At 50.9% G+C, this 23,016-nt stretch overlaps 1 long non-coding RNA gene across 1 annotated transcript; it reads left to right on the forward strand.

Annotated features, from left to right (window-relative positions):
* Nucleotides 1–9,346: 9,346 nt before the first annotated feature.
* On the forward strand, nucleotides 9,347–11,514 carry LOC308186575. Its single transcript, XR_013944115.1, has 2 exons — nucleotides 9,347–10,552; nucleotides 10,667–11,514. It is a non-coding gene; the product is annotated as an uncharacterized lncRNA (long non-coding RNA).
* The last annotated feature ends 11,502 nt before the right edge of the window (nucleotides 11,515–23,016 follow it).

Consider the following 23,016-nt stretch of genomic DNA (forward strand, 5'->3'; position numbering starts at 1 on the left):
TTCGTTTAATAAATTGTAAACTTTGATTGTAATCCTATTTGGATTTATAACAGCCATTTATAACACTTTTTATATTTGTATTTTATTTAAGGCTGTCTTGCCCCCCTCCCCCCCCAGCCTCGCTGCTCGCCAATAAAGCTGGCGCAGGGGCTAAGGGATTTGAAGGGCCTGCTTGTACACCTAAGGGATTTGAGGGCCTGCTTGTACACCTTTGGGGACTGCCTCTTTTTGGGGGGGGGGGGGGGGGGGTGTTAGGAGCTGCTTGTATACTTTTTTAGGCATTCCTCTGAGAGGGGGTTGGGAGCTTCGTGTATACTGGGGGGGGAGGGCCTCCCTCGAGGTGGAAGCGGGGGGGGTTGGAGCGTTTCTACACTGTAGGGGCCTGCCTGTACACTTTTGGGGCCTGCCTTGGAGGGGTTGGGAACTGCTTGTACACCTTTGGGGCCTGCGTCTGCGTGGGGCGGGGGGGGTTGGGGGGTTGGAGCTGGTTTTAACCTTTCGGGCTTGCATCTGGAGGGGGTTGGGGCCTGCCTTTGGGGGGGTGGTTGTGAGCTGCTTGTATACTGTAGGGGCCTGCTTGTACACCTTTGGGGCCTGCGTCTGGGGGGGGGTGGGAGCTGCTTGTACACTGTTAGGGCCTGCCTTGGGGAGGGGTTGGGGCATGTGCCTTGGGGGCATGGGGTTGGGAGCTGCTTCTACGCTGTAGGGGTCTGGGTCTTGGGGGGTTGGGGCTGTTTGTACACCTTTGGGGCGTGCCTCTGGGGAGGATGGGGAGTTGCTTGTACACCTTTGGGGCCTGTGTCTGGGGGGGGGGTTGGGGCCTGTGCCGGGGGGGTTGGGAGCTGCTTGTACGCTCTAGGGTCCTCTGGCAGGCTTTGGGGCCTCCCAGGGGGGCAGTTGGGAGCTGGTTGTACACCTTTGGGGCCTGAGTCTGGGGTGTGGGGGCTGGGGCTGAGGCCTGGGGCCTGGGGCATGCATCTGGGTGGTGGTGGGGGGGGGTCCAGTTCATGGGGGGGGTGGGTTGGGAGCTGCTTGTGGACAGTTGGGGTCTGCATCCGGGTGTGGCTGGGGCCTGCTTGTAGACTTCTGCAGCCTGTGTCTGGTGTTTGGGGCTTTTCTGTAGTGTTTGGGGATTGCATTTGGCTTTGGGATGTGTCTAGAGCTTCTGGGGCCCTAGCTGTAGTGCTTGGGGCCTGCGTCTGGGGCTTTTCTGTAGCATTTTGGTAGCGTGTTTGTGATTTGGGGTCTGTATCCAGGGTTTTGCCTTTTTTGTAGTTTTCAGCTTTGTGTCTGTTTCTTTGTTGGTTGCCTGGGTTTGGGGTTTGGATCATTAGTCAGTGTCATTAGCGTCGGGGGGTTGATATGAAGGGTTAGGGTTGTGGTTAGAGTTGTTAGGGTTAAAGAGAATAAGGATTTTAGGGTAAGGGGATCAAGGTTGTGGGATAAAAATGTTTTTGCACAGAGTTACATCGTTTAGAGGAAGGAAGGTGGTATTGATATATGCTTGCAGTGATAAGAAAGCTTAACAGACAACCTTGTAAAATGCAGACAACCAGAATCCTTAGAGCAATTGGGTGGAAATCACGGTGTAAGAAACATTACCACCTCAAAGAGGGAAAACAGTCAAGAAAAAAATAAAATTGACTAGTAACAGGCCAGCAGCTGTGTATTTTCTGTGAAGCACTGGATAGATTGTGAACATGGATTACCCAGTCAATGGGGAAACTGGGGAGGGTCGTGGTCACCGAGAGGAAAAAAAAATTATATAAACTGTGTTATGGAACTAGTAGGTGGCTTGTGGGACGCCTGCCATTGCAATCGTGAATAAAAATGCTACCTCACTGAGATACTTGCCTGAGCCTATGGTATTGGTTACAGAGTGTTTCTAATAAGGTGTTAGGGTTTTAAGGTTTCAGGGCTAAGGCACTAGGGTTGGGTTTCAGGGTTAGGGTTTCCAGGGTTTAGGGTTAGGATTGTAAGGTTGTTAGGGTTGGAGTTATAAGGGTTAGGGTTTGCGGGTTAGTGTGTTAAGGTTTTAAAGTATTTTGTGGTTTTAGTGTTGATAGGGTTTTTAGGGTTAGGGTCTTAGGGTTTTAGTTATGGTCAGGTATTTAGGGTTAGGGTTTTAAGGTCTTATTTTTTTTTTTTTAAGGTTAGGGTCTCCAGCGTTAGGGCTTTGAGAATCTTTACGTTTTGGGTTAGGGTTTAGAGGGTCTTAATTTTTAGGGTTAGGGCTTTTAGGCGTAGGTCTAGTGTGGTAAATTTTATCGGGTTAGGACTGTAAGGGTTTTTAGGGTTAGGGTTTCTAGGGTTTTTTGGGGTAGGGGTTAGGGTTAGATCCGTGGGAGCCGTAGTGTTAGGGGTCAGGGTTCTTAGGGCTAAGGCCCAATATTAGGGTGGAAGGCCAAACTAAGGGGGGAGCCCCCCCCAAAATTGAAGGGTAGAAGCCCCAATTTAGGGGAAGAAACGTCAAAATTGTGGGGTCCCCCAAAATTGGGCGGAAGAGCTCTTAATATTGGGGGAAACCCAAAAAAGGAGGGTGGGGGACTCTAAAATTGGGGGGACCCCCCCAAATTGGTTGTGTCCCCCCTCAAATTGGTTGTGTCCCCCCCAAAATTGGTTGTGTCCCCCCCAATTAGGGGAGGAAAACCCAAAATTGGGTGGGCGAACCCCCAGATTGGGGGGGCAGAACACTTAAATGGAAGTGTGAAATTCCAGAATTGAATGTGGACCCCCCAGAACAGTCTTCAGGGGTTTAGTGTGGTAAATTTTATCGGGTTAGGGCTGCAAGGGTTTTTAGGGTTAGGGTTTCTAGGGTTTGTTGGGGTAGGGGTTAGGGTTAGATCCGTGGTTGCCATAGCGTTAGGGGTCAAGGTTCTTAGGGGTTAGGCCTAATATTAGGGCGGAAGGCCAAAATAAGAGGGGGGGAGCCCCCCCCAAAATCGAAGGGTTGAAGCCCAAAGTTAGGGGAAGGAACGGCCAAATTGTGGGGTCTCCCAAAATTGGGCGGAAGAACTCTTTAATATTAGGGGGGAACCCAAAAAAGGAGGGTGGGGGACTCTACAATTGGGGGGGGACCCCCAAAATTGGTCGGGTCTCCCCAAATTAGGGGAGGAACCCCCAAAATTGGGTGGGTGAACCCCCAAATTGGGGGGAAGAAGACTTAAATGGAAGTGTGAAATTCCAGAATTGAATGTGGACCCCCCCCAGACCTGGGGAGGAATCCCCAAACTTGGGGGGGACCCCCAAAATTGGGGTTAAAGCCCCAGATCCCGGGGAGCTAAGCCCCAAATTAAGGGAAGGAACCTCAAACATTTGAAGAGAACCCCAACATTGGGGGAAAGAACCTTAATATTAGGGTGGCAGGCCAAGAAAGGATGGTGGGGGCCTCCAAAATTGTGGGGGGCTTGGAATTGGGGGGAATCCCCAAAATGGAGGGGGAACCCCAAAAGTGGGGGGGGGGGGCGAAGCACCAAATTAGGGGAAGGAACCCCAAAATTGCGGGGAAGAACTCTGAAATGGAGAGCTGAAAACCCAAAATTGAGGGGAAACCCCCCAAAACGGCGGGAAAACCCTCCATAAACACGAAACCGGTAATGTAACAGAGCAAAAAATGGCGTCCTACGGCAAGGTGCGAGGCTCAATTTTCTGGGGAGTGCTGGGAAATGTAGTTCTTGGCCACCGGGTTTCCGGGAGTCCATATTGTTTTCCCAGAGCATGCCGGGAGATGTAGTTCTCGGACACTGGGCTTCCGGGAGGCCATGTTGGTTTCCCATCTTTGCTAGACTCCGGGTGCTCTGGCTTCACAGAGAAACCCCCAAACTGAAAAATGTACCTGCTAATATATTGGGCTCTAAATGTAGCCCTGGGTTAATTGAATAACAATCCCTGGGTAAGATTGAAGTGCAGGAGGGGTTGGCTACGGTTTTAAGAGCCGGTTTGCAGAAAAGGGATTTCCCGTTAAGAAATGGCATATACTGATTGTTCTCTTCCTTGCTCTGCCAAGACCTGAAGCACATCTTGGAAGCCAGGCAGAATCCGTGGAGCCAATGGAGTTCTCAAGCTCGACTTCAGCTTCTTCCCAGCTAGAAGAAGCAAGGACACGCCGGCTGAGTTCCACAGGCAACGCGCCCGTATCTGTAGACGAGGATTTAGAGATGCTACTTTGGGAACTCTCAGACGGCATACTGGAAGCCGAGCTCGACTTGGACCCAGGGAAGGATGAGGATGACCTCCTCCTTGAGCTTTCCAAGATGATTGATGATTGAACTGCATAGTCCTATGGTATATTAAAAAAACAAAAAAAACAAAAAAAAAAACAAAAAAAAAACCAACTCTTCTTCTTGTTGGATACCCTGAGGTGATCCTTTTTCTAACTGAGGCTTTGCAATGAGACTTAAAGCACAGTTGGAACTGGTAGAAATTGGCAGGATCTGCACTCAGTTGTCCTAAGTTTCCCTGCTGGTCAGAGTTAAGGTCTTGTGCATGGTTCCGTAAGTAGAGGTGGCTACCTTTGATATCAAGAGGACAAAACACTTGTTTCTTTTGGCACAGAAAGATGTCCATCGGCACGCTGTGGTGGCTGTGAATTGACGTAGTGATGGAGCGATGCTCTGAAGGCTTAAACGGAAAGCTTCTTCCTTCCGCCCCCCCTTGGCACAGCTCGATGTTGGGCACATTGTGAAGCCTGGGTGTTCTGATTTCTCGGACAGTTGATACCCAAATCCCGGAGTTACTATGTCAACTCTTGACTTTTATTTGTGTATGCCATTGTTTTGACTGTAATCTTTTCAGATGATGAAGCTGTAAGGGCGGGAGGGAGCAAAATAATTATTCTAGCGTTGTGGACCAAACATGCTGCCAGGAGTGGTGGTGGTGGGGTCAGCCCACCCGGCCTTACTTTCAATTATCAGGGATGATAAAATGGTGTGAAAAGCAGCAGCTCTGCGATACGGCTACACTACCCCCACTCCCTTCTCTTGTGCTGTACCAAAGTTCCCCCAAGCTTTGGTTGGTGCTTTTTGCTGGTGACAGTAGGACTCCAGGGCGAGTAGTCGGGACTCTCCTGCAGTAACTGGGTCAATTAAGGGTTGGTTTAAGTGCCTCCTGGTTTTTAAAATTGCTCCCCTGAGCTGCTGGCTCTGCTGCCTGCTACAGCAAATGTTCGGGTGCCATCAGCGTCGCACTTGGGCGTGGGCACTGACCCTGCGGAGGAGAGCTGAGACTCGCGTGTATTGTGTACCCTGCCGCCAGTGATCGTTTTCCCCTAGCAGATCTATTTTGAATCATTTCCCTAAATTTTAGAGGAACTTTAGGCTCTTTGTGCTATGATTTGTGAAGCTGTAGGGGCCCTCAGGCATTTGCTGCTGGCAGAGGAAAACCGCTTGTCGAATTTGTTGTAAATACTTTCTGTTTGGACAACAACGCCTGTGTGTGTGTGTGTGTGTGTGTGTGTGTGTGTGTGTGCGTGCTTTGACGACCCCCTGCGACGCCCCAGCTCCGCGAGGGAAGCTTTGAAGCGGCTCTGGGAAAACCTCTGCGGAAGAAACCGCTGCTAGTGACTTGCAGAAAAGGGACTCCACAATCAGTGAGATTGTAAAGTAGGTATGTTTATTCAGCGCTGGGCAGCACGGGAGGTCGTGGGCATGAAGATTGATGACTCTTCCTCGTCACCGCTAGTTGACCTCTTGTCTTTGCACAGACTCAGTTGCTCCTTGGCTCTTGTCCATCTGCAGGACCAGTTTCTCCCAGTTTCTTAAGACAGGCTCACTCTCTTATTAGGAGACTGACCTTGGTAAGGGGCCCAAGGCTTCTTGCTTTAGTTAATTGGCACAATGCACCATAGTTAGCAAAGACGCTAAGTAGCATCCTAGTTTAACGCCGTCAGCGCTCTATCTCTACTTGATAAGATTCTCCTAACTCCCTCTCTCACTGGAGCCCACGCAGCCCTCCGTCCTGCCGAAGGACTTCACGGGGACTTCTGCCGGCTCCGGGTGCCCGCACACACACAGAAATGGCTTTGAGAGAAAACAATCAGGAGGAGGAGAGCTCAGAGACTGCGGCCGGCTTCGGCCACCTTCCCCTCGCTTTCCCTCTCCGTGTTCAAACCGAGCACTGTTCTGCCGTCAACCTTCGCTGCCTCTGCCCGCGGCGCTGGGCTTTCGCGTGTGCCATTGCTCCTCTACATATTTTATCCTTCCTTTTGTAAGGAATGGTCCAGCAATTCGTGTCACTAAGGGATTTGAAGGGTTAACATCGAGGCCCGGGTCTAGGTGATAAGAGAACAAAGGGGTTTTTAGGGAAAAGTGCTGACTACTGCAGGGGATGTTGCTAGAGTTTCTGAAATCCGGCGCAGAGGCTCCCAAACGAGGAGGAAGGGGGAGCTGAAGGACAATTGAAGGACAAAAGCCTGAGAGGAAGACAACCAGCATTCAGCCCGAGCAAGCCCCGAGAGACCACCAGAGACTGGTACGCAGGCGCCCCTGGGAGGGGTTTCGGATTCCGGAAACCAATTCTAATAACCCTGCCTCTTCTCGAAGTAGTAATGAATATGTATTAGCCTGGGAGCATCAAAACCAGCCGCCTTACGTAACAGGCGTGCGTCCTGGGGGAGCAGAGACTCCCGGCGCACCCAGCGCTGCTTGCTTGCCTCTATTCGTTTAATAAATTGTAAACTTTGATTGTAATCCTATTTGGATTTATAACAGCCATTTATAACACTTTTTATATTTGTATTTTATTTAAGGCTGTCTTGCCCCCCTCCCCCCCCAGCCTCGCTGCTCGCCAATAAAGCTGGCGCAGGGGCTAAGGGATTTGAAGGGCCTGCTTGTACACCTAAGGGATTTGAGGGCCTGCTTGTACACCTTTGGGGACTGCCTCTTTTTGGGGGGGGGGGGGGGGGGTGTTAGGAGCTGCTTGTATACTTTTTTAGGCATTCCTCTGAGAGGGGGTTGGGAGCTTCGTGTATACTGGGGGGGGAGGGCCTCCCTCGAGGTGGAAGGGGGGGGGGGTTGGAGCGTTTCTACACTGTAGGGGCCTGCCTTTACACTTTTGGGGCCTGCCTTGGAGGGGTTGGGAACTGCTTGTACACCTTTGGGGCCTGCGTCTGCGCGGGGCGGGGGGGGGTTGGGGGGTTGGAGCTGGTTTTAACCTTTCGGGCTTGCATCTGGAGGGGTTTGGGGCCTGCCTTTGGGGGGGTGGTTGTGAGCTGCTTATATACTGTAGGGGCCTGCTTGTACACCTTTGGGGCCTGCGTCTGGGGGGGGGTGGGAGCTGCTTGTACACTGTTAGGGCCTGCCTTGGGGGAGGGGTTGGGGCATGTGCCTTGGGGGCATGGGGTTGGGAGCTGCTTCTACGCTGTAGGGGTCTGGGTCTTGGGGGGTTGGGGCTGTTTGTACACCTTTGGGGCGTGCCTCTGGGGAGGATGGGGAGTTGCTTGTACACCTTTGGGGCCTGTGTCTGGGGGGGGGTTGGGGCCTGTGCCGGGGGGGTTGGGAGCTGCTTGTACGCTCTAGGGTCCTCTGGCAGGCTTTGGGGCCTCCCTTTGAGGGGGGCAGTTGGGAGCTGGTTGTACACCTTTGGGGCCTGAGTCTGGGGTGTGGGGGCTGGGGCTGAGGCCTGGGGCCTGGGGCATGCATCTGGGTGGTGGTGGTGGGGGGTCCAGTTCATGGGGGGGGTGGGTTGGGAGCTGCTTGTGGACAGTTGGGGTCTGCATCCGGGTGTGGCTGGGGCCTGCTTGTAGACTTCTGCAGCCTGTGTCTGGTGTTTGGGGGCTTTTCTGTAGTGTTTGGGGATCGCATTTTGGCTTTGGGATGTGTCTAGAGCTTCTGGGGCCTAGCTGTAGTGCTTGGGGCCTGCGTCTGGGGCTTTTCTGTAGCATTTTGGTAGCGTGTTTGTGATTTGGGGTCTGTATCCAGGGTTTTGCCTTTTTTGTAGTTTTCAGCTTTGTGTCTGTTTCTTTGTTGGTTGCCTGGGGTTTGGGGTTTGGATCATTAGTCAGTGTCATTAGCGTCGGGGGGTTGATATGAAGGGTTAGGGTTGTGGTTAGAGTTGTTAGGGTTAAAGAGAATAAGGATTTTAGGGTAAGGGGATCAAGGTTGTGGGAATAAAAATGTTTTTGCACAGAGTTACATCGTTTAGAGGGAAGGAAGGTGGTATTGATATATGCTTGCAGTGATAAGAAAGCTTAACAGACAACCTTGTAAAATGCAGACAACCAGAATCCTTAGAGCAATTGGGTGGAAATCACGGTGTAAGAAACATTACCACCTCAAAGAGGAAAACAGTCAAGAAAAAAATAAAATTGACTAGTAACAGGCCAGCAGCTGTGTATTTTCTGTGAAGCACTGGATAGATTGTGAACATGGATTACCCAGTCAATGGGGAAACTGGGGAGGGTCGTGGTCACCGAGAGGAAAAAAAAATTATATAAACTGTGTTATGGAACTAGTAGGTGGCTTGTGGGACGCCTGCCATTGCAATCGTGAATAAAAATGCTACCTCACTGAGATACTTGCCTGAGCCTATGGTATTGGTTACAGAGTGTTTCTAATAAGGTGTTAGGGTTTTAAGGTTTCAGGGCTAAGGCACTAGGGTTGGGTTTCAGGGTTAGGGTTTCCAGGGTTTAGGGTTAGGATTGTAAGGTTGTTAGGGTTGGAGTTATAAGGGTTAGGGTTTGCGGGTTAGTGTGTTAAGGTTTTAAAGTATTTTGTGGTTTTAGTGTTGATAGGGTTTTTAGGGTTAGGGTCTTAGGGTTTTAGTTATGGTCAGGTATTTAGGGTTAGGGTTTTAAGGTCTTATTTTTTTTTTTTTAAGGTTAGGGTCTCCAGCGTTAGGGCTTTGAGAATCTTTACGTTTTGGGTTAGGGTTTAGAGGGTCTTAATTTTTAGGGTTAGGGCTTTTAGGCGTAGGTCTAGTGTGGTAAATTTTATCGGGTTAGGACTGTAAGGGTTTTTAGGGTTAGGGTTTCTAGGGTTTTTTGGGGTAGGGGTTAGGGTTAGATCCGTGGGAGCCGTAGTGTTAGGGGTCAGGGTTCTTAGGGCTAAGGCCCAATATTAGGGTGGAAGGCCAAACTAAGGGGGGAGCCCCCCCCAAAATTGAAGGGTAGAAGCCCCAATTTAGGGGAAGAAACGTCAAAATTGTGGGGTCCCCCAAAATTGGGCGGAAGAGCTCTTAATATTGGGGGAAACCCAAAAAAGGAGGGTGGGGGACTCTAAAATTGGGGGGACCCCCCCAAATTGGTTGTGTCCCCCCTCAAATTGGTTGTGTCCCCCCCAAAATTGGTTGTGTCCCCCCCAATTAGGGGAGGAAAACCCAAAATTGGGTGGGCGAACCCCCAGATTGGGGGGGCAGAACACTTAAATGGAAGTGTGAAATTCCAGAATTGAATGTGGACCCCCCAGAACAGTCTTCAGGGGTTTAGTGTGGTAAATTTTATCGGGTTAGGGCTGCAAGGGTTTTTAGGGTTAGGGTTTCTAGGGTTTGTTGGGGTAGGGGTTAGGGTTAGATCCGTGGTTGCCATAGCGTTAGGGGTCAAGGTTCTTAGGGGTTAGGCCTAATATTAGGGCGGAAGGCCAAAATAAGAGGGGGGGAGCCCCCCCCAAAATCGAAGGGTTGAAGCCCAAAGTTAGGGGAAGGAACGGCCAAATTGTGGGGTCTCCCAAAATTGGGCGGAAGAACTCTTTAATATTAGGGGGGAACCCAAAAAAGGAGGGTGGGGGACTCTACAATTGGGGGGGGACCCCCAAAATTGGTCGGGTCTCCCCAAATTAGGGGAGGAACCCCCAAAATTGGGTGGGTGAACCCCCAAATTGGGGGGAAGAAGACTTAAATGGAAGTGTGAAATTCCAGAATTGAATGTGGACCCCCCCCAGACCTGGGGAGGAATCCCCAAACTTGGGGGGGACCCCCAAAATTGGGGTTAAAGCCCCAGATCCCGGGGAGCTAAGCCCCAAATTAAGGGAAGGAACCTCAAACATGTGAAGAGAACCCCAACATTGGGGGAAAGAACCTTAATATTAGGGTGGCAGGCCAAGAAAGGATGGTGGGGGCCTCCAAAATTGTGGGGGGCTTGGAATTGGGGGGAATCCCCAAAATGGAGGGGGAACCCCAAAAGTGGGGGGGGGGCGAAGCACCAAATTAGGGGAAGGAACCCCAAAATTGCGGGGAAGAACTCTGAAATGGAGAGCTGAAAACCCGAAATTGAGGGGAAACCCCCCAAAACGGCGGGAAAACCCTCCATAAACACGAAACCGGTAATGGAACAGAGCAAAAAATGGCGTCCTACGGCACGGTGTGAGGCTCAATTTTCTGGGGAGTGCTGGGAAATGTAGTTCTTGGCCACCGGGTTTCCGGGAGTCCATATTGTTTTCCCAGAGCATGCCGGGAGATGTAGTTCTCGGACACTGGGCTTCCGGGAGGCCATGTTGGTTTCCCATCTTTGCTAGACTCCGGGTGCTCTGGCTTCACAGAGAAACCCCCAAACTGAAAAATGTACCTGCTAATATATTGGGCTCTAAATGTAGCCCTGGGTTAATTGAATAACAATCCCTGGGTAAGATTGAAGTGCAGGAGGGGTTGGCTACGGTTTTAAGAGCCGGTTTGCAGAAAAGGGATTTCCCGTTAAGAAATGGCATATACTGATTGTTCTCTTCCTTGCTCTGCCAAGACCTGAAGCACATCTTGGAAGCCAGGCAGAATCCGTGGAGCCAATGGAGTTCTCAAGCTCGACTTCAGCTTCTTCCCAGCTAGAAGAAGCAAGGACACGCCGGCTGAGTTCCACAGGCAACGCGCCCGTATCTGTAGACGAGGATTTAGAGATGCTACTTTGGGAACTCTCAGACGGCATACTGGAAGCCGAGCTCGACTTGGACCCAGGGAAGGATGAGGATGACCTCCTCCTTGAGCTTTCCAAGATGATTGATGATTGAACTGCATAGTCCTATGGTATATTAAAAAAACAAAACAAAAAAAAAAAAACAAAAAAAAAACCAACTCTTCTTCTTGTTGGATACCCTGAGGTGATCCTTTTTCTAACTGAGGCTTTGCAATGAGACTTAAAGCACAGTTGGAACTGGTAGAAATTGGCAGGATTTGCACTCAGTTGTCCTAAGTTTCCCTGCTGGTCAGAGTTAAGGTCTTGTGCATGGTTCCGTAAGTAGAGGTGGCTACCTTTGATATCAAGAGGACAAAACACTTGTTTCTTTTGGCACAGAAAGATGTCCATCGGCACGCTGTGGTGGCTGTGAATTGACGTAGTGATGGAGCGATGCTCTGAAGGCTTAAACGGAAAGCTTCTTCCTTCCGCCCCCCCTTGGCACAGCTCGATGTTGGGCACATTGTGAAGCCTGGGTGTTCTGATTTCTCGGACAGTTGATACCCAAATCCCGGAGTTACTATGTCAACTCTTGACTTTTATTTGTGTATGCCATTGTTTTGACTGTAATCTTTTCAGATGATGAAGCTGTAAGGGCGGGAGGGAGCAAAATAATTATTCTAGCGTTGTGGACCAAACATGCTGCCAGGAGTGGTGGTGGTGGGGTCAGCCCACCCGGCCTTACTTTCAATTATCAGGGATGATAAAATGGTGTGAAAAGCAGCAGCTCTGCGATACGGCTACGCTACCCCCACTCCCTTCTCTTGTGCTGTACCAAAGTTCCCCCAAGCTTTGGTTGGTGCTTTTTGCTGGTGACAGTAGGACTCCAGGGCGAGTAGTCGGGACTCTCCTGCAGTAACTGGGTCAATTAAGGGTTGGTTTAAGTGCCTCCTGGTTTTTAAAATTGCTCCCCTGAGCTGCTGGCTCTGCTGCCTGCTACAGCAAATGTTCGGGTGCCATCAGCGTCGCACTTGGGCGTGGGCACTGACCCTGCGGAGGAGAGCTGAGACTCGCGTGTATTGTGTACCCTGCCGCCAGTGATCGTTTTCCCCTAGCAGATCTATTTTGAATCATTTCCCTAAATTTTAGAGGAACTTTAGGCTCTTTGTGCTATGATTTGTGAAGCTGTAGGGGCCCTCAGGCATTTGCTGCTGGCAGAGGAAAACCGCTTGTCGAATTTGTTGTAAATACTTTCTGTTTGGACAACAACGCCTGTGTGTGTGTGTGTGTGTGTGTGTGTGTGTGTGTGTGCGTGCTTTGACGACCCCCTGCGACGCCCCAGCTCCGCGAGGGAAGCTTTGAAGCGGCTCTGGGAAAACCTCTGCGGAAGAAACCGCTGCTAGTGACTTGCAGAAAAGGGACTCCACAATCAGTGAGATTGTAAAGTAGGTATGTTTATTCAGCGCTGGGCAGCACGGGAGGTCGTGGGCATGAAGATTGATGACTCTTCCTCGTCACCGCTAGTTGACCTCTTGTCTTTGCACAGACTCAGTTGCTCCTTGGCTCTTGTCCATCTGCAGGACCAGTTTCTCCCAGTTTCTTAAGACAGGCTCACTCTCTTATTAGGAGACTGACCTTGGTAAGGGGCCCAAGGCTTCTTGCTTTAGTTAATTGGCACAATGCACCATAGTTAGCAAAGACGCTAAGTAGCATCCTAGTTTAACGCCGTCAGCGCTCTATCTCTACTTGATAAGATTCTCCTAACTCCCTCTCTCACTGGAGCCCACGCAGCCCTCCGTCCTGCCGAAGGACTTCACGGGGACTTCTGCCGGCTCCGGGTGCCCGCACACAGACAGAAATGGCTTTGAGAGAAAACAATCAGGAGGAGGAGAGCTCAGAGACTGCGGCCGGCTTCGGCCACCTTCCCCTCGCTTTCCCTCTCCGTGTTCAAACCGAGCACTGTTCTGCCGTCAACCTTCGCTGCCTCTGCCCGCGGCGCTGGGCTTTCGCGTGTGCCATTGCTCCTCTACATATTTTATCCTTCCTTTTGTAAGGAATGGTCCAGCAATTCGTGTCACTAAGGGATTTGAAGGGTTAACATCGAGGCCCGGGTCTAGGTGATAAGAGAACAAAGGGGTTTTTAGGGAAAAGTGCTGACTACTGCAGGGGATGTTGCTAGAGTTTCTGAAATCCGGCGCAGAGGCTCCCAAACGAGGAGGAAGGGGGAGCTGAAGGACAATTGAAGGACAAAAGCCTGAGAGGAAGACAACCAGCATTCAGCCCGAGCAAGCCCCGAGAGACCACCAGAGACTGGTACGCAGGCGCCCCTGGGAGGGGTTTCGGATTCCGGAAACCAATTCTAATAACCCTGCCTCTTCTCGAAGTAGTAATGAATATGTATTAGCCTGGGAGCATCAAAACCAGCCGCCTTACGTAACAGGCGTGCGTCCTGGGGGAGCAGAGACTCCCGGCGCACCCAGCGCTGCTTGCTTGCCTCTATTCGTTTAATAAATTGTAAACTTTGATTGTAATCCTATTTGGATTTATAACAGCCATTTATAACACTTTTTATATTTGTATTTTATTTAAGGCTGTCTTGCCCCCCTCCCCCCCCAGCCTCGCTGCTCGCCAATAAAGCTGGCGCAGGGGCTAAGGGATTTGAAGGGCCTGCTTGTACACCTAAGGGATTTGAGGGCCTGCTTGTACACCTTTGGGGACTGCCTCTTTTTGGGGGGGGGGGGTGGGGGGGTGTTAGGAGCTGCTTGTATACTTTTTTAGGCATTCCTCTGAGAGGGGGTTGGGAGCTTCGTGTATACTGGGGGGGGAGGGCCTCCCTCGAGGTGGAAGGGGGGGGGGGTTGGAGCGTTTCTACACTGTAGGGGCCTGCCTTTACACTTTTGGGGCCTGCCTTGGAGGGGTTGGGAACTGCTTGTACACCTTTGGGGCCTGCGTCTGCGCGGGGCGGGGGGGGGTTGGGGGGTTGGAGCTGGTTTTAACCTTTCGGGCTTGCATCTGGAGGGGTTTGGGGCCTGCCTTTGGGGGGGTGGTTGTGAGCTGCTTATATACTGTAGGGGCCTGCTTGTACACCTTTGGGGCCTGCGTCTGGGGGGGGGTGGGAGCTGCTTGTACACTGTTAGGGCCTGCCTTGGGGGAGGGGTTGGGGCATGTGCCTTGGGGGCATGGGGTTGGGAGCTGCTTCTACGCTGTAGGGGTCTGGGTCTTGGGGGGTTGGGGCTGTTTGTACACCTTTGGGGCGTGCCTCTGGGGAGGATGGGGAGTTGCTTGTACACCTTTGGGGCCTGTGTCTGGGGGGGGGTTGGGGCCTGTGCCGGGGGGGTTGGGAGCTGCTTGTACGCTCTAGGGTCCTCTGGCAGGCTTTGGGGCCTCCCTTTGAGGGGGGCAGTTGGGAGCTGGTTGTACACCTTTGGGGCCTGAGTCTGGGGTGTGGGGGCTGGGGCTGAGGCCTGGGGCCTGGGGCATGCATCTGGGTGGTGGTGGTGGGGGGTCCAGTTCATGGGGGGGGTGGGTTGGGAGCTGCTTGTGGACAGTTGGGGTCTGCATCCGGGTGTGGCTGGGGCCTGCTTGTAGACTTCTGCAGCCTGTGTCTGGTGTTTGGGGGCTTTTCTGTAGTGTTTGGGGATCGCATTTTGGCTTTGGGATGTGTCTAGAGCTTCTGGGGCCTAGCTGTAGTGCTTGGGGCCTGCGTCTGGGGCTTTTCTGTAGCATTTTGGTAGCGTGTTTGTGATTTGGGGTCTGTATCCAGGGTTTTGCCTTTTTTGTAGTTTTCAGCTTTGTGTCTGTTTCTTTGTTGGTTGCCTGGGGTTTGGGGTTTGGATCATTAGTCAGTGTCATTAGCGTCGGGGGGTTGATATGAAGGGTTAGGGTTGTGGTTAGAGTTGTTAGGGTTAAAGAGAATAAGGATTTTAGGGTAAGGGGATCAAGGTTGTGGGAATAAAAATGTTTTTGCACAGAGTTACATCGTTTAGAGGGAAGGAAGGTGGTATTGATATATGCTTGCAGTGATAAGAAAGCTTAACAGACAACCTTGTAAAATGCAGACAACCAGAATCCTTAGAGCAATTGGGTGGAAATCACGGTGTAAGAAACATTACCACCTCAAAGAGGAAAACAGTCAAGAAAAAAATAAAATTGACTAGTAACAGGCCAGCAGCTGTGTATTTTCTGTGAAGCACTGGATAGATTGTGAACATGGATTACCCAGTCAATGGGGAAACTGGGGAGGGTTCTGGTCACCGAGAGGAAAAAAAAAATTATATAAACTGTGTTATGGAACTAGTAGGTGGCTTGTGGGACGCCTGCCATTGCAATCGTGAATAAAAATGCTACCTCACTGAGATACTTGCCTGAGCCTATGGTATTGGTTACAGAGTGTTTCTAATAAGGTGTTAGGGTTTTAAGGTTTCAGGGCTAAGGCACTAGGGTTGGGTTTCAGGGTTAGGGTTTCCAGGGTTTAGGGTTAGGATTTTAAGGTTGTTAGGGTTGGAGTTATAAGGGTTAGGGTTTGGGGGTTAGTGTGTTAAGGTTTTAAAGTATTTTGTGGTTTTAGTGTTGATAGGGTTTTTAGGGTTAGGGTCTTAGGGTTTTAGTTATGGTCAGGTATTTAGGGTTAGGGTTTTAAGGTCTTATTTTTTTTTTTTTAAGGTTAGGGTCTCCAGCGTTAGGGCTTTGAGAATCTTTACGTTTTGGGTTAGGGTTTAGAGGGTCTTAATTTTTAGGGTTAGGGCTTTTAGGCGTAGGTCTAGTGTGGTAAATTTTATCGGGTTAGGACTGTAAGGGTTTTTAGGGTTAGGGTTTCTAGGGTTTTTTGGGGTAGGGGTTAGGGTTAGATCCGTGGGAGCCGTAGTGTTAGGGGTCAGGGTTCTTAGGGCTAAGGCCCAATATTAGGGTGGAAGGCCAAACTAAGGGGGGAGCCCCCCCCAAAATTGAAGGGTAGAAGCCCCAATTTAGGGGAAGAAACGTCAAAATTGTGGGGTCCCCCAAAATTGGGCGGAAGAGCTCTTAATATTGGGGGAAACCCAAAAAAGGAGGGTAGGGGACTCTAAAATTGGGGGGACCCCCCAAATTTGTTGTGTCCCCCCCCAAATCGGTTGTGTCCCCCCCAAAATTGGTTGTGTCCCACCCAATTAGGGGAGGAAAACCCAAAATTGGGTGGGCGAACCCCCAGATTGGGGGGGGCAGAACACTTAAATGGAAGTGTGAAATTCCAGAATTGAATGTGGACCCCCCAGAACAGTCTTCAGGGGTTTAGTGTGGTAAATTTTATCGGGTTAGGGCTGTAAGGGTTTTTAGGGTTAGGGTTTCTAGGGTTTGTTGGGGTAGGGGTTAGGGTTAGATCCGTGGTTGCCATAGGCTTAGGGGTCAAGGTTCTTAGGGGTTAGGCCTAATATTAGGGCGGAAGGCCAAAATAAGAGGGGAGGAGCCCACCCAAAATTGAAGGGTTGAAGCCCAAAGTTAGGGGAAGGAACGTCAAAATTGTGGGGTCCCCCAAAATTGAGCGGAAGAGCTCTTAATATTGGGGGAAACCCAAAAAAGGAGGGTGTGGGACTCTAAAATTGGTTGTGTCCCCCCCAAAATTGGTTGTGTCCCCCCCAAAATTGGTTGTGTCCCCCCCAATTAGGGGAGGAACCCCCAAAATTGGGTGGGCGAACCCCCATATTGGGGGGGAAGAACACTTAAATGGAAGTGTGAAATTCCAGAATTGAATGTGGACCCCCCAGAACAGTCTTCAGGGGTTTAGTGTGGTAAATTTTATCGGGTTAGGGCTGCAAGGGTTTTTAGGGTTAGGGTTTCTAGGGTTTGTTGGGGTAGGGGTTAGGGTTAGATCCGTGGTTGCCATAGGCTTAGGGGTCAAGGTTCTTAGGGGTTAGGCCTAATATTAGGGCGGAAGGCCAAAATAAGAGGGTGGGAGCCCCCCCCAAAATCGAAGGGTTGAAGCCCAAAGTTAGGGGAAGGAACGGCCAAATTGTGGGGTCCCCCAAAATTGGGCGGAAGAACTCTTTAATATTAGGGGGGAACCCAAAAAAGGAGGGTGGGGGACTCTACAATTGGGGGGGGACCCCCAAAATTGGTCGGGTCTCCCCAAATTAGGGGAGGAACCCCCAAAATTGGGTGGGTGAACCCCCAAATTGGGGGGAAGAAGACTTAAATGGAAGTGTGAAATTCCAGAATTGAATGTGGACCCCCCCCAGACCTGGGGAGGAATCCCCAAACTTGGGGGGGACCCCCAAAATTGGGGTTAAAGCCCCAGATCCCGGGGAGCTAAGCCCCAAATTAAGGGAAGGAACCTCAAACATGTGAAGAGAACCCCAACATTGGGGGAAAGAACCTTAATATTAGGGTGGCAGGCCAAGAAAGGATGGTGGGGGCCTCCAAAATTATGGGGGGCTTGGAATTGGGGGGAATCCCCAAAATGGAGGGGGAACCCCAAAAGTGGGGGGGGGGCGAAGCACCAAATTAGGGGAAGGAACCCCAAAATTGCGGGGAAGAACTCTGAAATGGAGAGCTGAAAACCCGAAATTGAGGGGAAACCCCCCAAAACGGCGGGAAAACCCTCCATAAACACGAAACCGGTAATGGAACAGAGCAAAAAATGGCGTCCTACGGCACGGTGTGAGGCTCAATTTTCTGGGGAGTGCTGGGAAATGTAGTTCTTGGCCACCGGGTTTCCGGGAGTCCATATTGTTTTCCCAGAGCATGCCGGGAGATGTAGTTCTCGGACACTGGGCTTCCGGGAGGCCATGTTGGTTTCCCATCTTTGCTAGACTCCGGGTGCTCTGGCTTCACAGAGAAACCCCCAAACTGAAAAATGTACCTGCTAATATATTGGGCTCTAAATGTAGCCCTGGGTTAATTGAATAACAATCCCTGGGTAAGATTGAAGTGCAGGAGGGGTTGGCTACGGTTTTAAGAGCCGGTTTGCAGAAAAGGGATTTCCCGTTAAGAAATGGCATATACTGATTGTTCTCTTCCTTGCTCTGCCAAGACCTGAAGCACATCTTGGAAGCCAGGCAGAATCCGTGGAGCCAATGGAGTTCTCAAGCTCGACTTCAGCTTCTTCCCAGCTAGAAGAAGCAAGGACACGCCGGCTGAGTTCCACAGGCAACGCGCCCGTATCTGTAGACGAGGATTTAGAGATGCTACTTTGGGAACTCTCAGACGGCATACTGGAAGCCGAGCTCGACTTGGACCCAGGGAAGGATGAGGATGACCTCCTCCTTGAGCTTTCCAAGATGATTGATGATTGAACTGCATAGTCCTATGGTATATTAAAAAAAAAAAAAAAAAAAAACCAAAAAAAAAACCAACTCTTCTTCTTGTTGGATACCCTGAGGTGATCCTTTTTCTAACTGAGGCTTTGCAATGAGACTTAAAGCACAGTTGGAACTGGTAGAAATTGGCAGGATCTGCACTCAGTTGTCCTAAGTTTTCCTGCTGGTCAGAGTTAAGGTCTTGTGCATAGTTCCGTAAGTAGAGGTGGCTACCTTTGATATCAAGAGGACAAAACACTTGTTTCTTTTGGCACAGAAAGATGTCCATCGGCACGCTGTGGTGGCTGTGAATTGACGTAGTGATGGAGCGATGCTCTGAAGGCTTAAACGGAAAGCTTCTTCCTTCCGCCCCCCCCTTGGCACAGCTCGATGTTGGGCACATTGTGAAGCCTGGGTGTTCTGATTTCTCGGACAGTTGATACCCAAATCCCGGAGTTACTATGTCAACTCTTGACTTTTATTTGTGTATGCCATTGTTTTGACTGTAATCTTTTCAGATGATGAAGCTGTAAGGGCGGGAGGGAGCAAAATAATTATTCTAGCGTTGTGGACCAAACATGCTGCCAGGAGTGGTGGTGGTGGGGTCAGCCCACCCGGCCTTACTTTCAATTATCAGGGATGATAAAATGGTGTGAAAAGCAGCAGCTCTGCGATACGGCTACGCTACCCCCACTCCCTTCTCTTGTGCTGTACCAAAGTTCCCCCAAGCTTTGGTTGGTGCTTTTTGCTGGTGACAGTAGGACTCCAGGGCGAGTAGTCGGGACTCTCCTGCAGTAACTGGGTCAATTAAGGGTTGGTTTAAGTGCCTCCTGGTTTTTAAAATTGCTCCCCTGAGCTGCTGGCTCTGCTGCCTGCTACAGCAAATGTTCGGGTGCCATCAGCGTCGCACTTGGGCGTGGGCACTGACCCTGCGGAGGAGAGCTGAGACTCGCGTGTATTGTGTACCCTGCCGCCAGTGATCGTTTTCCCCTAGCAGATCTATTTTGAATCATTTCCCTAAATTTTAGAGGAACTTTAGGCTCTTTGTGCTATGATTTGTGAAGCTGTAGGGGCCCTCAGGCATTTGCTGCTGGCAGAGGAAAACCGCTTGTCGAATTTGTTGTAAATACTTTCTGTTTGGACAACAACGCCTGTGTGTGTGTGTGTGTGTGTGTGTGTGCGTGCTTTGACGACCCCCTGCGACGCCCCAGCTCCGCGAGGGAAGCTTTGAAGCGGCTCTGGGAAAACCTCTGCAGAAGAAACCGCTGCTAGTGACTTGCGGAAAAGGGACTCCACAATCAGTGAGATTGTAAAGTAGGTATGTTTATTCAGCGCTGGGCAGCACGGGAGGTCGTGGGCATGAAGATTGATGACTCTTCCTCGTCACCGCTAGTTGACCTCTTGTCTTTGCACAGACTCAGTTGCTCCTTGGCTCTTGTCCATCTGCAGGACCAGTTTCTCCCAGTTTCTTAAGACAGGTTCACTCTCTTATTAGGAGACTGACCTTGGTAAGGGGCCCAAGGCTTCTTGCTTTAGTTAATTGGCACAATGCACCATAGTTAGCAAAGACGCTAAGTAGCATCCTAGTTTAACGCCGTCAGCGCTCTATCTCTACTTGATAAGATTCTCCTAACTCCCTCTCTCACTGGAGCCCACGCAGCCCTCCGTCCTGCCGAAGGACTTCACGGGGACTTCTGCCGGCTCCGGGTGCCCGCACACACACAGAAATGGCTTTGAGAGAAAACAATCAGGAGGAGGAGAGCTCAGAGACTGCGGCCGGCTTCGGCCACCTTCCCCTCGCTTTCCCTCTCCGTGTTCAAACCGAGCACTGTTCTGCCGTCAACCTTCGCTGCCTCTGCCCGCGGCGCTGGGCTTTCGCGTGTGCCATTGCTCCTCTACATATTTTATCCTTCCTTTTGTAAGGAATGGTCCAGCAATTCGTGTCACTAAGGGATTTGAAGGGTTAACATCGAGGCCCGGGTCTAGGTGATAAGAGAACAAAGGGGTTTTTAGGGAAAAGTGCTGACTACTGCAGGGGATGTTGCTAGAGTTTCTGAAATCCGGCGCAGAGGCTCCCAAATGAGGAGGAAGGGGGAGCTGAAGGACAATTGAAGGACAAAAGCCTGAGAGGAAGACAACCAGCATTCAGCCCGAGCAAGCCCCGAGAGACCACCAGAGACTGGTACGCAGGCGCCCCTGGGAGGGGTTTCGGATTCCGGAAACCAATTCTAATAACCCTGCCTCTTCTCGAAGTAGTAATGAATATGTATTAGCCTGGGAGCATCAAAACCAGCCGCCTTACGTAACAGGCGTGCGTCCTGGGGGAGCAGAGACTCCCGGCGCACCCAGCGCTGCTTGCTTGCCTCTATTCGTTTAATAAATTGTAAACTTTGATTGTAATCCTATTTGGATTTATAACAGCCATTTATAACACTTTTTATATTTGTATTTTATTTAAGGCTGTCTTGCCCCCCCTCCCCCCCCAGCCTCGCTGCTCGCCAATAAAGCTGGCGCAGGGGCTAAGGGATTTGAAGGGCCTGCTTGTACACCTAAGGGATTTGAGGGCCTGCTTGTACACCTTTGGGGACTGCCTCTTTTTGGGGGTGGGGGGGTGGGGGGGTGTTAGGAGCTGCTTGTATACTTTTTTAGGCATTCCTCTGAGAGGGGGTTGGGAGCTTCGTGTATACTGGGGGGGGAGGGCCTCCCTCGAGGTGGAAGCGGGGGGGGTTGGAGCGTTTCTACACTGTAGGGGCCTGCCTGTACACTTTTGGGGCCTGCCTTGGAGGGGTTGGGAACTGCTTGTACACCTTTGGGGCCTGCGTCTGCGCGGGGCGGGGGGGGGTTGGGGGGTTGGAGCTGGTTTTAAGCTTTCGGGCTTGCATCTGGAGGGGGTTGGGGCCTGCCTTTGGGGGGGTGGTTGTGAGCTGCTTGTATACTGTAGGGGCCTGCTTGTACACCTTTGGGGCCTGCGTCTGGGGGGGGGTGGGAGCTGCTTGTACACTGTTAGGGCCTGCCTTGGGGGAGGGGTTGGGGCATGTGCCTTGGGGGCATGGGGTTGGGAGCTGCTTCTACGCTGTAGGGGTCTGGGTCTTGGGGGGTTGGGGCTGTTTGTACACCTTTGGGGCGTGCCTCTGGGGAGGATGGGGAGTTGCTTGTACACCTTTGGGGCCTGTGTCTGGGGGGGGGTTGGGGCCTGTGCCGGGGGGGTTGGGAGCTGCTTGTACGCTCTAGGGTCCTCTGGCAGGCTTTGGGGCCTCCCTTTGAGGGGGGCAGTTGGGAGCTGGTTGTACACCTTTGGGGCCTGAGTCTGGGGTGTGGGGGCTGGGGCTGAGGCCTGGGGCCTGGGGCATGCATCTGGGTGGTGGTGGTGGGGGGTCCAGTTCATGGGGGGGTGGGTTGGGAGCTGCTTGTGGACAGTTGGGGTCTGCATCCGGGTGTGGCTGGGGCCTGCTTGTAGACTTCTGCAGCCTGTGTCTGGTGTTTGGGGGCTTTTCTGTAGTGTTTGGGGATTGCATTTTGGCTTTGGGATGTGTCTAGAGCTTCTGGGGCCTAGCTGTAGTGCTTGGGGCCTGCGTCTGGGGCTTTTCTGTAGCATTTTGGTAGCGTGTTTGTGATTTGGGGTCTGTATCCAGGGTTTTGCCTTTTTTGTAGTTTTCAGCTTTGTGTCTGTTTCTTTGTTGGTTGCCTGGGGTTTGGGGTTTGGATCATTAGTCAGTGTCATTAGCGTCGGGGGGTTGATATGAAGGGTTAGGGTTGTGGTTAGAGTTGTTAGGGTTAAAGAGAATAAGGATTTTAGGGTAAGGGGATCAAGGTTGTGGGAATAAAAATGTTTTTGCACAGAGTTACATCGTTTAGAGGGAAGGAAGGTGGTATTGATATATGCTTGCAGTGATAAGAAAGCTTAACAGACAACCTTGTAAAATGCAGACAACCAGAATCCTTAGAGCAATTGGGTGGAAATCACGGTGTAAGAAACATTACCACCTCAAAGAGGAAAACAGTCAAGAAAAAAATAAAATTGACTAGTAACAGGCCAGCAGCTGTGTATTTTCTGTGAAGCACTGGATAGATTGTGAACATGGATTACCCAGTCAATGGGGAAACTGGGGAGGGTCCTGGTCACCGAGAGGAAAAAAAAAATTATATAAACTGTGTTATGGAACTAGTAGGTGGCTTGTGGGACGCCTGCCATTGCAATCGTGAATAAAAATGCTACCTCACTGAGATACTTGCCTGAGCCTATGGTATTGGTTACAGAGTGTTTCTAATAAGGTGTTAGGGTTTTAAGGTTTCAGGGCTAAGGCACTAGGGTTGGGTTTCAGGGTTAGGGTTTCCAGGGTTTAGGGTTAGGATTGTAAGGTTGTTAGGGTTGGAGTTATAAGGGTTAGGGTTTGGGGGTTAGTGTGTTAAGGTTTTAAAGTATTTTGTGGTTTTAGTGTTGATAGGGTTTTTAGGGTTAGGGTCTTAGGGTTTTAGTTATGGTCAGGTATTTAGGGTTAGGGTTTTAAGGTCTTATTTTTTTTTTTTTAAGGTTAGGGTCTCCAGCGTTAGGGCTTTGAGAATCTTTACGTTTTGGGTTAGGGTTTAGAGGGTCTTAATTTTTAGGGTTAGGGCTTTTAGGCGTAGGTCTAGTGTGGTAAATTTTATCGGGTTAGGACTGTAAGGGTTTTTAGGGTTAGGGTTTCTAGGGTTTTTTGGGGTAGGGGTTAGGGTTAGATCCGTGGGAGCCGTAGTGTTAGGGGTCAGGGTTCTTAGGGCTAAGGCCCAATATTAGGGTGGAAGGCCAAACTAAGGGGGGAGCCCCCCCCAAAATTGAAGGGTCGAAGCCCCAATTTAGGGGAAGAAACGTCAAAATTGTGGGGTCCCCCAAAATTGGGCGGAAGAGCTCTTAATATTGGGGGAAACCCAAAAAAGGAGGGTGGGGGACTCTAAAAT

Source organism: Anser brachyrhynchus (assembly GCF_964034855.1).
Source record: "Anser brachyrhynchus genome assembly, contig: SCAFFOLD_234, whole genome shotgun sequence".
Lineage (NCBI taxonomy): Eukaryota > Metazoa > Chordata > Aves > Anseriformes > Anatidae > Anser > Anser brachyrhynchus.